This window comes from Manis pentadactyla, chromosome 1 (assembly GCF_030020395.1).
Source record: "Manis pentadactyla isolate mManPen7 chromosome 1, mManPen7.hap1, whole genome shotgun sequence".
Classification (NCBI taxonomy): Eukaryota; Metazoa; Chordata; class Mammalia; order Pholidota; family Manidae; genus Manis; species Manis pentadactyla.
This window is the reverse complement of record NC_080019.1, coordinates 7,295,210-7,307,239: the sequence shown is the minus strand read 5'-3', so window position 1 is coordinate 7,307,239 and position 12,030 is coordinate 7,295,210. Positions and strand designations below refer to the sequence as shown.

The window sequence follows — 12,030 nt, the reverse complement described above, 5'->3', positions numbered from 1 at the left end:
CACTTAACTATATAGTATGAACATAATTTTTATATGCATTGGGAAACCAAAAAATTGATTTGACTCATTTTATTGTGTTGTTCACTTTATTGCAGTGGCCTGGAACTGATCCCACAATATCTCCAAGGTATTCCTGTGTTCCCACTGAATGAAGTCTACTGGCATACGTTAGATTGTCACTGGTCAGTATTGCTACTATGGAATGTTGTTGCTTTAAAGTAAATTCTCAGTAACCAGATAAGAAGGACCAATCCCTGATCGTACCAGTTAAATATGATTTACTGTAAATAAGTCTTGATAAGGCCACATGAAAGACCTAAAATGATAACTTTAATATTGAGTTTTCTTACTGAGAGTTGAATCCTGGGTAATTGTGTTTGGCTTAGCTAACTCATAGTTTTTTGTTTTTTTTTTTTTACATTTTTCACTTAAATAATTTAATATGTTTGCAATTAGTGATTATCACATTTTTGTGTCCACTTAATGTTCTAATGCCTGCAAACCTGGATTCCGTTCTGCATCCATCTGCTACCCTGTCTACCAAAAGCTTTATAATTATGTGATGTTTTATGCATGCCCTTATTGGTCATTAAATAGTATTCTCCTCCACTTTTTTATTAGTACTGTAACAAAATATAGAAAAGAAATATAGCTGCTTGTGTTGCCCCCTGAACTTACATAGAGCTCCTAAGTCCAGGATGTCACATTGCAGACAACCCTTAAATATTCTCAAAAATTACTTCAGATTGAAGCATGAAATTTTTCCACACCTGGAAATAAAATTGTCACATACAGTACATAGTGTAACAAAAGTTACACAGTTAACCTTTTTTTAAATGTTCCTTCATAGCAGAGTTAAGTGATTCTCTACATTGTTACATTCAGTATATCCTCATGAGGATGAACATCTTATTACAGAGGCCATCTGCCTCTCGTTTCCTTAATACAGTAAAGATGTTCCTAGTGTTCCCTGTGGGCCCAGGTGGAAATCCTTCCTGAGGGACCAAAATCACTCAGATTCTCTGATCCAGGATATGGGGGGGATCCGCCCCTTCCCCAGTAGCATCGGAGTGCTCCCACAGCATGAACCTTAAGTTCCTGATGCTTTCTTTGAAGAAAGTGCCCTTTGATTGTGCCACCCATCCCTTAATAGATAAACAAAAACTTTTTTTTAATCAGGTAGATTTACCAGAGACCCTTTGATTTGATCTGTTCCAAGGAGTTTTCTTCTAAAATGACCAAAAAAAGTTGAAATGGTTGCTTTGCTTTTGAGACCCAATGACTGGTTAATTTAGAATCTTTTTAAATAAGTTTTTAAATAAGGAATATACTAGGAAATGTTTTGTTTCTTTGTTTGTTTAAAGAAATAGTTAATGTTGACATTATCTAATGAAGTCACATCCTTCTTATCCAAGAAAGTGTGTTGTTGTATAATTGCGATCTAATTATGATATGTCTCTCTTCACTGTTTTTGTTTGAAAGATAGAATATTATTGAGAGAGACATTCAGAATTTAATGATTTTATAAAGAAAGCTTATTATCAGCAATGTCATTTTCATGTGTGAGTTTACACATCTTTGGAAAGACCATTCAGAGTTACAAAATACATGTTCACGCACAGATTAGTTTAAGAATAACGTGTAGATTAGTTTCCTAACAGTCATGTATCTAAAATTATGGCAGGTCTGTAAATACAACAAAATTAACTCTTTGATGGAAAATTCAGTACTTTGACCTGTAACTTATTTGGTTTTGTCTTTTATTTATTACTCATTTATACTTGTTCAATAATCCCAAAATACTTGGGATTGATAGTGCCAATTAGCATTGAAAGAGAGCCCTGAAATGTAGCAACTGTCAGTTAAGAGCCAAACCAGGCAGCCATAATAGCCCTTTGACTCTCCTGCATCCTAATATTTATTAATCAACTAACAGTCATAGTCTGCCCACCTTTATGTGACCTTAATTTGAAGATGCTCCCTCTATGTAAAGATAAGTTAGACTCAACACCAAAAAAACCCAAATAACCCAATTAAAAAATAGGTAGAGGACCTGAACAGTCATTTTTCCAAAGAAGAAATACAGATGGCCAACAGGCTTATGAAAAGATGCTCAACACCACTAATCATCAGGGAAATGCAAATCAAAACCACAATGAGATATCACCTCACACCCATTAGAATGGCCACTATCCATTCTGACAAGAAATAACAAGTGTTGACAAGGATATGGAGAAAAGGGAACCCTCTTACACTGTTGGTGGGAATGTGAATTGCAGCCACAATGGGAAAGTAGTACAGAGGTTTCTCAAAAAACTAAAAGTAGAAATACCATACAACCCAGTAATTTCACTTCTTGGAATTTACCCAAAGAAAACAAAATCCCTGAGTTGAAAAGATATGTGCATCCCTATGTTTATTGCTACATTATTACAATAGCCAAGATAAAAAGCAACCTAAGTGTCCATCAATAGGTAAGGAAGAGGTGGTACATATACACTATGGAATATTGTTCAGCCATAAAAAAGAAAGAAATCCTGCCATTTGTAACAACATAGATGGACCTAGAGGGTATTACATTCAGTGCCAGGTGGAGAAAGACAAAATACCATTTTTCTTATTTATGGAATCTAAAAACAAAACAAAACAAAATGAACAAGATAGCAGTAGACATAGACACCGAGAAGTGACTGGTGGGTACCATGGGGGAGGGGTTGGAGTGGGTAGGCGAGGAGAGTGAGGGGGATAAAGGGGCACAAAAATTCTCAGTCATAATATAAGTTGGTCACAGGAATGGTAGTGCAGCATGGAGAATACAGCCAGTGATTCTGTAACACCTATCTATGTTGACAAATAGTAACTGCACTATTGGGGTGGGGACTTAATAATGTGGGTAACTGTTGAACCACTGTGTTGTATACTTGAAACAATATGTTTGTATATCAACTATAGTTCAATAAAAAAATAAAAATAAAAGTAAGAATAAGTATATTGGATTAAAAAAGAGAAGTTAGTACTTTAAAATACTGAAATGCTGAGTGATTGACTTAATGTGGCATAATTGTTCTGTTACTTAGTTCAAATGGTCTAGGAAAAAAGTGCTTTATACAGCTTTGTGTCATTTAACATATTATATCATGAACATCTTACTATGTTCTAGTGATAATCTTATTTCAGAGAGATACTTTAAAATGCCCTATAATTATTTAAGCCATACATGTAACATATGATGACTTGAGTACTCAGGAAAGCTTTTTGAAATTTCAGTATTTGAGATTGGACCTTCGTGTAAGTGCTGTTGTTGTTTAGTGAATGCGTCTGTCTTCTTCCCTCCTTGCAAAGCTCTGATTTTGTTATTGTGTTGGTTGGTGTACCTACACATGACTCTTATCTACAGTTTAAAAGCACTAAACCAATGTTTCTCAGTGGAGATGGCAGAGCAGGGAAAAGGGAAAGGGTTCTTGGATAAAGATCGTTGGTTTTTTCAGTTAACTTACCCCAAATCTACCTTATCTTCTGGACTCCTTGTTATATGAAATAATAAATATCCTAATAGTTTAAGCCATTTGGAGTGGTGCTGCTAGTTGTTCCTGAAAGCATATTTGTGAAATTTGTTGTGAGAGGTGGAATTGGTTTTGAAAAAATGAAAAATTCTTCATTTAACGTTTCTAGTTGGAGAAATCACATAAGCAAAGGTGAGAATATATTCAAGGATCCTTCAGACTGATGGACACACATAAGCTTCTCATACCCTCCACCAGGAAGGGAGAGTTACCATAACAGATGCTATCTGTTTTCAACAAAAGTGGTGTCTCAGTCCTCAAGACTCCTGTTGTACTCTTAGGCACGTGTGAAGATATCTTAACTCATTATTTCCAGCAAGCTTGAGACTTGGCTTTCAGGTTTAAATTGTGTTTCCAGTTATACTACAAAGAAAATTACAGTCAAAACTCTAACAGGAGCAATTATTATAACCATCTGTGAAAATAATCTCCACAGTCCACTTTCTGGCAGTTTATAATCTCCACAGTTTATATTTCTCCCACATGCAAAATGTACTTCTCCTCTCCCCAAATTCCCAAAAGCCTTATCTAGTTGCAGCCTTACTTTCCAATTCCAAAATCCCTTGATCTACATCAGGTCCAAATGTGAATGAGGTTCCTCAAGTTCAGTTCCTCTGGTGTAGAAATGCTTGATTCAGAGAGCTGTTAACTAAAAACAGTACCAAATCAGTGACCTAATTCCTAATTAGATAAATTTCTTTCCTAAAGTAAGCAGAGAGAAAGAAATAATCAAGAATGATAATCAATGAAATGGAGAACACAAGGAAAACAACCAGTGAAACTACTGGATGGTTCTTTGAAAAGATCCATAAAATTGACGTGCCTCTAGAGAGATTGATCAAGAAAAGAAAAAGTCAAAAATTACCACCATCTGGAATAAAAAAAAAAAACAGGAAAAAGGATATCACTACAGACACTATAAACATTAAAAGAATAATAAGAGAATGTTAAGAACAAACTTAAGCCAATAACTTTGATAACTTAGATAAATGATCATATTCCTTGATGGGCACAAACTTTGAAAGCTCACTCAAGAAGAAATAGTTAACCAAAAACTCCCTATGTCTTTTAAAGAAATTAGATTCAATTCATCGTTAAAATCCTTCCTATAAAGAAGGATAATCAGAAGCCACCCCTTTATGAATCATGATACCTATTTAGATAATAGCCAATATGTTTTTTTTACACCTGGGCCTTTTCTGGGGCTGCAGAAGACACGCATTATTTTGGTTTTGGTTTCTATTGAATACAGTACGTAAATATATTAAGGTAAAAATAAAATACAGGAGTAGGGAAACTCAGAACGAAGAAATGTGCATGGTGCACATGCACGGCCATGCACCTATCTTCAGAAGGTAAGGGAATTATTGGAGCAAACATTTCACAAACACTAGTATTCAGTTTTCATAGTCATGGTCAGTGAATGAGATTTGGCTTCATCTCCTTGCTTACTAACCCTCGAGAATTCCTGTCATTTGCATTTAGCCTTCTAAATGGTTGTGTGATGGTTGCAGGCATTGGCTTGTTTGCATTTCTTTGATGCCTGTGGAAGTTGAGCCCCTTTGACATGTCTAATTAACCAGCATGGGTATCCTACCTCTTGAAAGGTATTTGGTATATTTTTCCCATTCATTCCATTGTTGTGATTTTTTTTTGCTATCTATTTGTAGGAGTTCCTTACATATGCTTAATAAAGTTTACTCTTCTCTGCCCCAAAAAAAATCCTTCCTACAAAGAAAACTCCAAGTCAGATGGCTTCATCGTGAAATTCTCCCAAACATTTAAAGATGAAATAATGCCAGTTCCATGTAAGCTCTTTCAGAAAATCGCAGACAAACACTTCTCAGTTCATTACATGAAGCCAGTATTACTCTGATACCAAGACAAAGATACGACAGGAAAAGAAGACTATAAACCAGTATCCCTCAGGGGCATATGCCAAAATTCTTGCTAAAATACTAGGAAATGATAAAATAAATTGAATCCAGCTATATAATAAAAAGCTAACACATGATGACTAATGTAATATCAAAAAATGTAAGGTTGGTTTAAGATTCTAAAATGAGTCAATGTGATCCACCGTGTTAACAGACTGAAGTAGAAAGACTATGATCATTTCAATAGACGCAGAAAAATACCATTCATAATTAAAAAAAAACAACTCAGCAAATTAGGAATAAAAAAAGAACTTCCTTAAACCGATAAAGACTTTTGACCAACAACCTAAAGCTAATCATACTTAATGATGGAAGATGAATGCTCTCCTCCTATATTTGGGAACAAAGCAAGAATTCCCGCCCTAGCCATTTCTGTTCAACAATATCCTGGAACTCCTAGTTGGGGCAGTAAGGTAGGAAAATACATAAAAGTCATATAGACTGGAGAAAAATAAATGGAACAGTCTTTATTCACAGGCAACATGTTTGTGGAAAATCCTAGAGAATCTGTTACTTTAAAGCTCCTGGAACTATTAAGTCTGTCTAACAAAGTCACAGGATATACAGTCAATATACAGAAATTAATTTTAGTTCTCCGTATCCTTATCTGGTTACTAGCATTGAAAAACTGGAAAGTGGAAGTTTGATAATAATGCCATTTACAATAACACCAAAAAATGAAATATTTAAGAATGAATAACAAATGTGTATAAGACCTGATGCTGAAAACCCCAAAACACTGCTGATATAAATTTAAAGAAGACCTAAAGACTAAATAACTGAAGCTGTATACCATGCTCATGGATAAGAAGACAATATAAATTTAACAATTATATATATTCAGTTCTCCCCAAATTGATATAGATTCAACACAACCTTAATCGAAAGCCTGGGAGATTTTTTTGTAGAACAGGACAAGCTGAGTCTGTAATTTATATGGAAATTCAAAAGACCTACAGAAACAACCCTACCCACCCAAAAAACAAAGCAGGAAGAATTACACTTAATTGAGTTTAAGACTTACTATAAAGTTGTAATTAGGACAATGTGGTATTACTATAGGGATAGATCAACTGAACAGAACAGAGTCTAAAGAGATCCACACATTACAGTCAATTGATTTTTGATAAAGGTGTCAAGGCAATTCATTGAGCAAATGGTGCTGGAGGAATTGTACATCTTATAGGGTGAGATAAGCAGGAGTGTGGTCCTTGACCTCTATCTCCTATCATATTCAGAAGTTAATGCAAATGGAATATAGTCCTACACTTAGGAGCTGAAACTTACTATAAAACTCCTAGAAGAAACATAGAAGAAAATGTGACTTTGCTAAGGCAACATTCCTTATAGAAGACCCAAAAAGCATAAACAATAAGAGAGTGAACATTGATAAAATTCACGTCATCAAAATAAAAGACTAACTTTCTTAGAAAGACATGGTTAAAGAGGAACTAGGTCACATTACAGCAGCACGCATCCTGAGCTGGGTGTAATTTACAGCCTTAATTTGCGGTCCATCACTCCACTTCAGTGTAGTACAAAAGAAAGAGTGCTGAGTTTAGAGTCAGAAACTTTTCATATGTAATCTTTACTGTGGCACTTGTCAAAGATACAGTTTATGAAATTATTTAGTGTAATGTTCTCTGAACCTTGGTTTTCTTGTGTGTGTGTGTGTATAAAATGGTAATAATAATGCCTACATTAGAATATTACAGTGATGGTCAACTAAGAAAATAGATAGGAAAAATATATGGAGCTCTACTGTTATTCTTATTTAATGTATCACCATCAGAAGTTATTATTATTATACATAGCTGATCCTTAATTCTTCCCTTTGAAAAATGGTTAAGTATGAAAGGACCTCTCTTTTTCACATAGCCAACTGTAATTACCTCTTAGGGAGAGTCTAAAAATGTTTAGTGTTTCAATAGATGAATAAATAGATCTATAAACTCCAGTTTATCCTTCTGATCCTTGACTGTGGAAATCAAAAGTGGGTATAGTTGTATTTTTTTCAATTTCTCTTAAGAACTGCTCACACTCTTTTTGTGTATGCCCTATAGTTTTATGCCAGGGCAATCCTTTTTACTAGCATTAGTTTTATGAGCAAGTGAAAAAACATTCTCTAGAGTTGTAGAAATATTAAGTAATAATCATATAATTTGTTATATGAGTAAGTATCATAACATTATAAATTTATACTATATGTCATATATTTAAACTATAAAATAATAGAATGATTGGTCATTAGTGTATTTTTTGCCAGGAAACTTCTTCCATGTACTTTTTTAGTGTAGCGAGATTCAGCTGTACTCTAAAACATGTAATTATCCACTGTGAGAAATGAAAGATAGTTAAGTGGTTTCCAAGAACATATTAGGCACTTTGAGCTAAAAAGAGAATGATTTCTTGTCAAATGAGACAAACTCTATTGCTTCACAAATCCACTTCTCTTTGGCACAGAGAAAATGAGTTTTTTAATATCTAAAAGTTAGATTGTAGAGTCTCATCCATGACTCATCCATTATAAATTTATATTACAGAGGTTAAGAACCTTTTTTCTATCAAGGACCAATAAATAGAGGGTTAAAAAATACCAGTAACCAAGACTACTTTCAAAAAAGCCAAATTAATTAAGGGATTTGGAGGCAAGAAAAATAGAAAACATTACTGTCATCCCATTTTAAAGTATAATATTGCTCTTTATTCTACATTAAGGTAGATAGGAGTGAGACCTTAGTATTGAAGAGATCAAAAGAAAAGTCTTCTTCCTTTTGTACTCCTTTTTTCAGTGTTGGTCTGCCATCTTTTTTAGTTACCCAAACTGTCTCACCATGACAGGGTGAGAGAGTTGGACAAGAGGAAGGATGAAAGATTGGTAGTGAGGATGGTATAGCTGAGGTGAAAAGAGATTTATAAACTCTTGGAGGTTCTGGAGGTTTTGAAGTTGGTGTCAGCATTTCTCTACAAGTATCCTGAGTCCTTTGGATTGTGGTAATAAGTCATTACTATTTATTATCCATACTCATTGAAATTATGTTTTTTGTATCAGCAGTTAACCATTATTCCCAACCTCTCTTCTTTACACTATCTTTAAGGAAAATTATTCTTTTATGTACAACTTTTTTAGAGTACTTGCTATAGGCCAGATAGATTCTAAGCCAAAAAAAGGCACCCGGTTCCTTGGATTACTCTGTGTGGCATGGAATCTTATTCGTGGCTTGGAAGTTTTCTGTCCCTAGGTAGAAAAAGAAAGCCTTTTCTGTTAATGAAAATAGACTAAAGCCCAACAGGTCTTGAATAGTTTGGTGTTGCGAAAATATAAACCTTTGATACTGGAGACCTTGTCTTTGTAACTTTCATAATATTTTGCACAAAGTAGAGGCTTAATACTTAATAATAAAATTAAGTCATTATTTGCATCATTTAGATGGGTTAGTAAAAGAAAAGAGGGATAAATATGTTTGATGGCGAAGAATAGCATAGATTTTCAAAATGTGATCATCAAGAGTTTTCTTGAAGGGTAAGAGGAGAAAACTGAAAAATCACTTTAAAATATTAGAAAGTACTGTTTGAAAGTGAAGAATGTCTCACTTTACTTGCTCATTTTTGTCCCTCAGTAGCACAATGCAAGTGCTACTTATCCTCCGTTGCTTTTTTTTTTTTTTTTTGAGAGGGCATCTCTCATATTTATTGATCAAATAGTTGTTAACAACAATAAAATTCTGTATAGGGGACTCAATACTCAATGCACAATCATTAATCCACCCCAAGCCCAATTCTCATCTCCAATCTTCTGAAGCATAACGAGCAAGTTCTTACATGGTGAACAAGGTCTTACATAGTGAATCATGGTGAACAGTGCAAGGGCAGTCATCACAGAAACTTTCGGTTTTGATCACGCATTATGAACTATAATCAGGTCAAATACGAATATTCGTTTGATTTTTATACTTGATTTATATGTGAATCCCACATTTCTCCCTTATTATTATTTTAAATAAAATGCTGAAGTGGTAGGTAGATGCAAGATAAAGGTAGAAAACATAGTTTAGTGTTGTAAGAGAGCAAATGTAGATGATCAGGTGTGAGCCTGTAGACTAAGTGTTAATCCAAGCTAGACAAGGGCAATAAAACATCCACGGATGCAGAAGGTTTCTCTCAAAACAGAGGGGGGTGAGGTTCTAAGCCTCACCTCTGTGGATCCCCAATTTCTCACCTGATGGCCCCCCTGCGACTGTGCCTGTCTTAGGTTGTTCCTCCCTTGAGGAATCTTACCCGTCTCTGGCTAACCAGTCATCTTCCGGGGCCATACAGGGAAATGTAAAGTTGGTAAGTGAGAGAGAAGCCATATTGTGTGAAAAGGTTAGCTTTTTACTTCTTTGCAGATTTATGCCCTGTGGCTTCTATGCCCAGCATTTGTCTTGAGGTATCTTTACCACTTGGAAGAATTATGATACTCGGTAAATTCAATATGAGGCACGAATTCTATTTAAGGGTTGTAATTAGGAAGGAAGAAGAAAAGCTAAAGAAGTAGCAGACAGAAGAAAACATGGGAAGATTGATTATTTCTTTGACATACCTTCTTGTAGAGTAACTTCAGCATGGATAGGTTTTAAGCTACTACTTAAATTGCGCACACACATTAACATAATAGGAGTACAGTTACATAACCAAAGCAGACCTATAATTACGAGCCATCTCCAGTGAAACCAAGAAAACCAGTTAGGCACCCTAGGCATTTGTGAAAATTTATCTATGATATGATGGATATTGTCCAACTGAACTTGAACAGTCTGAGAGAAATCAGACAAATTAGAACAACCCATTCCTGGGAACTGTTCACATCCCATATGTTCTTTTAACAGTAGATAGTCTGTAGTTGTAAGATTTTGGAGCGCTACAACTTGCACTTCTCCTAATTCTTGGTTGAGTTCCAACAGTATAGATCCAGTCAAATTTGTTGTTTTACTGTATGCACAGGCCAGCTTAGATATCTCCTTCTTCATTCCCATGGCAAGTCCAGGAACCGGTGGGATGAATGCAGCTACAACTGTAGTAGCACCTGGAACTTTGTTGAGGTTTTTTGATGATCATCTTCTGGTATGACTCTTCCAGAGAGTGCTGATGTTGGAAGTTCTTTTTCATATCGTATCTTAGTTCATTTTCTGGGTAGCCAAATTAGGCTTTGATCCTCTGTATAAACACAAACAGACCCTTTGCCCACACTTTGATATGCCCTTTATACCATTCTGTAGAACTCATTGGAGGTCACCACACAGGAACTGCTTTTTTTTTTTTAAGAGAAAGGAATAGTATCAGAAAAATGTACCTCCATAGCCGATCATCTGACACCCTTTAAGTGATCAAAATTAAGGATATTTAAAGCATGCATTAATCGTTGATTTACAGTTAGTTTTATCCTATCAGGGAGTAATCCCCTTTTTCTTTCTTTCTTTTTTTTTTTTTTTGTTATCATAAATCTACACTTACATGAAGAATATTATGTTTACTAGGCTCTCCCCTATACCAGGTCCCCCCTATAAACCCCTTTACAGTCACTGTCCATCAGCATAGCAAAATGTTGTAGAATCACTACTTGCCTTCTCTGTGTTGTACAGCCCTCCCTTTTCTCCTACCCCCCAATGCATGCTAATCTTAATACCCCCCTTCTTCTCCCCCCCCATCCCTCCCTACCCACCGATCCTCCCCAGTCCCTTTCCCTTTGGTACCTGTTAGTCCATTCTTGGGTTCTGTGATTCCGCTGCTGTTTTGTTCCTTCAGTTTTTCCTTTGTTCTTATATTCCACAGATGAGTGACATCATTTGGTATTTCTCTTTCTCCGCTTGGCTTATTTCACTGAGCATAATACCCTCCAGCTCCATCCATGTTGCTGCAAATGGTAGGATTTGCCCTCTTCTTATGGCTGAGTAGTATTCCATTGTGTATATGTACCACATCTTCTTTATCCATTCATCTACTGATGGACATTTAGGTTGCTTCCAATTCTTGGCTATTGTAAATAGTGCTGCGATAAACATAGGGGTGCATCTGTCTTTTTCAAACTTGATTGATGCGTTCTTAGGGTAAATTCCTAGGAGTGGAATTCCTGGGTCAAATGGTAAGTCTGTTTTGAGCATTTTGAGGATCCTCCATACTGCTTTCCACAATGGTTGAACTAATTTACATTCCCACCAGCAGTGTAGGAGGGTTCCCCTTTCTCCACAGCCTCGCCAATATTTGTTGTTGTTTGTCTTTTGGGTGGTAGCCATCCTTACTGGTGTGAGGTGATACCTCATTGTAGTTTTAATTTGCATTTCTCTGATAATTAGCGATGTGGAGCATCTTTTCATGTGTCTGTTGGCCATCTGTATTTCTTTTTTGGAGAACTGTCTGTTCAGTTCCTCTGCCCATTTTTTAATTGGATTATTTGTTTTTTGTTTGTTGAGGCGTGTGAGCTCTTTGTATATTCTGGATGTCAAGCCTTTATCGGATCTGTCATTTACAAATATATTCTCCCATACTGTAGG

The 12,030-nt window shown here is 35.6% G+C and overlaps 1 protein-coding gene across 15 annotated transcripts in view; it reads left to right on the top strand.

Annotated features, from left to right (window-relative positions):
* The window catches only part of HMBOX1 (homeobox containing 1), a 171,569-nt gene that overhangs the window by 30,112 nt on the left and 129,427 nt on the right, over positions 1–12,030 (top strand). For 14 of the 15 annotated variants that reach the window (XM_036888841.2, XM_036888836.2, XM_036888840.2 and 11 more), the window contains exon 2: positions 96–182. The exons of the other annotated variant lie outside the window; for it this stretch is intronic. The gene's annotated coding sequence lies outside the window, so the exon portion shown is untranslated. The remainder of the gene's footprint in view (positions 1–95; positions 183–12,030) is intronic. 15 annotated transcript variants of the gene reach the window in all.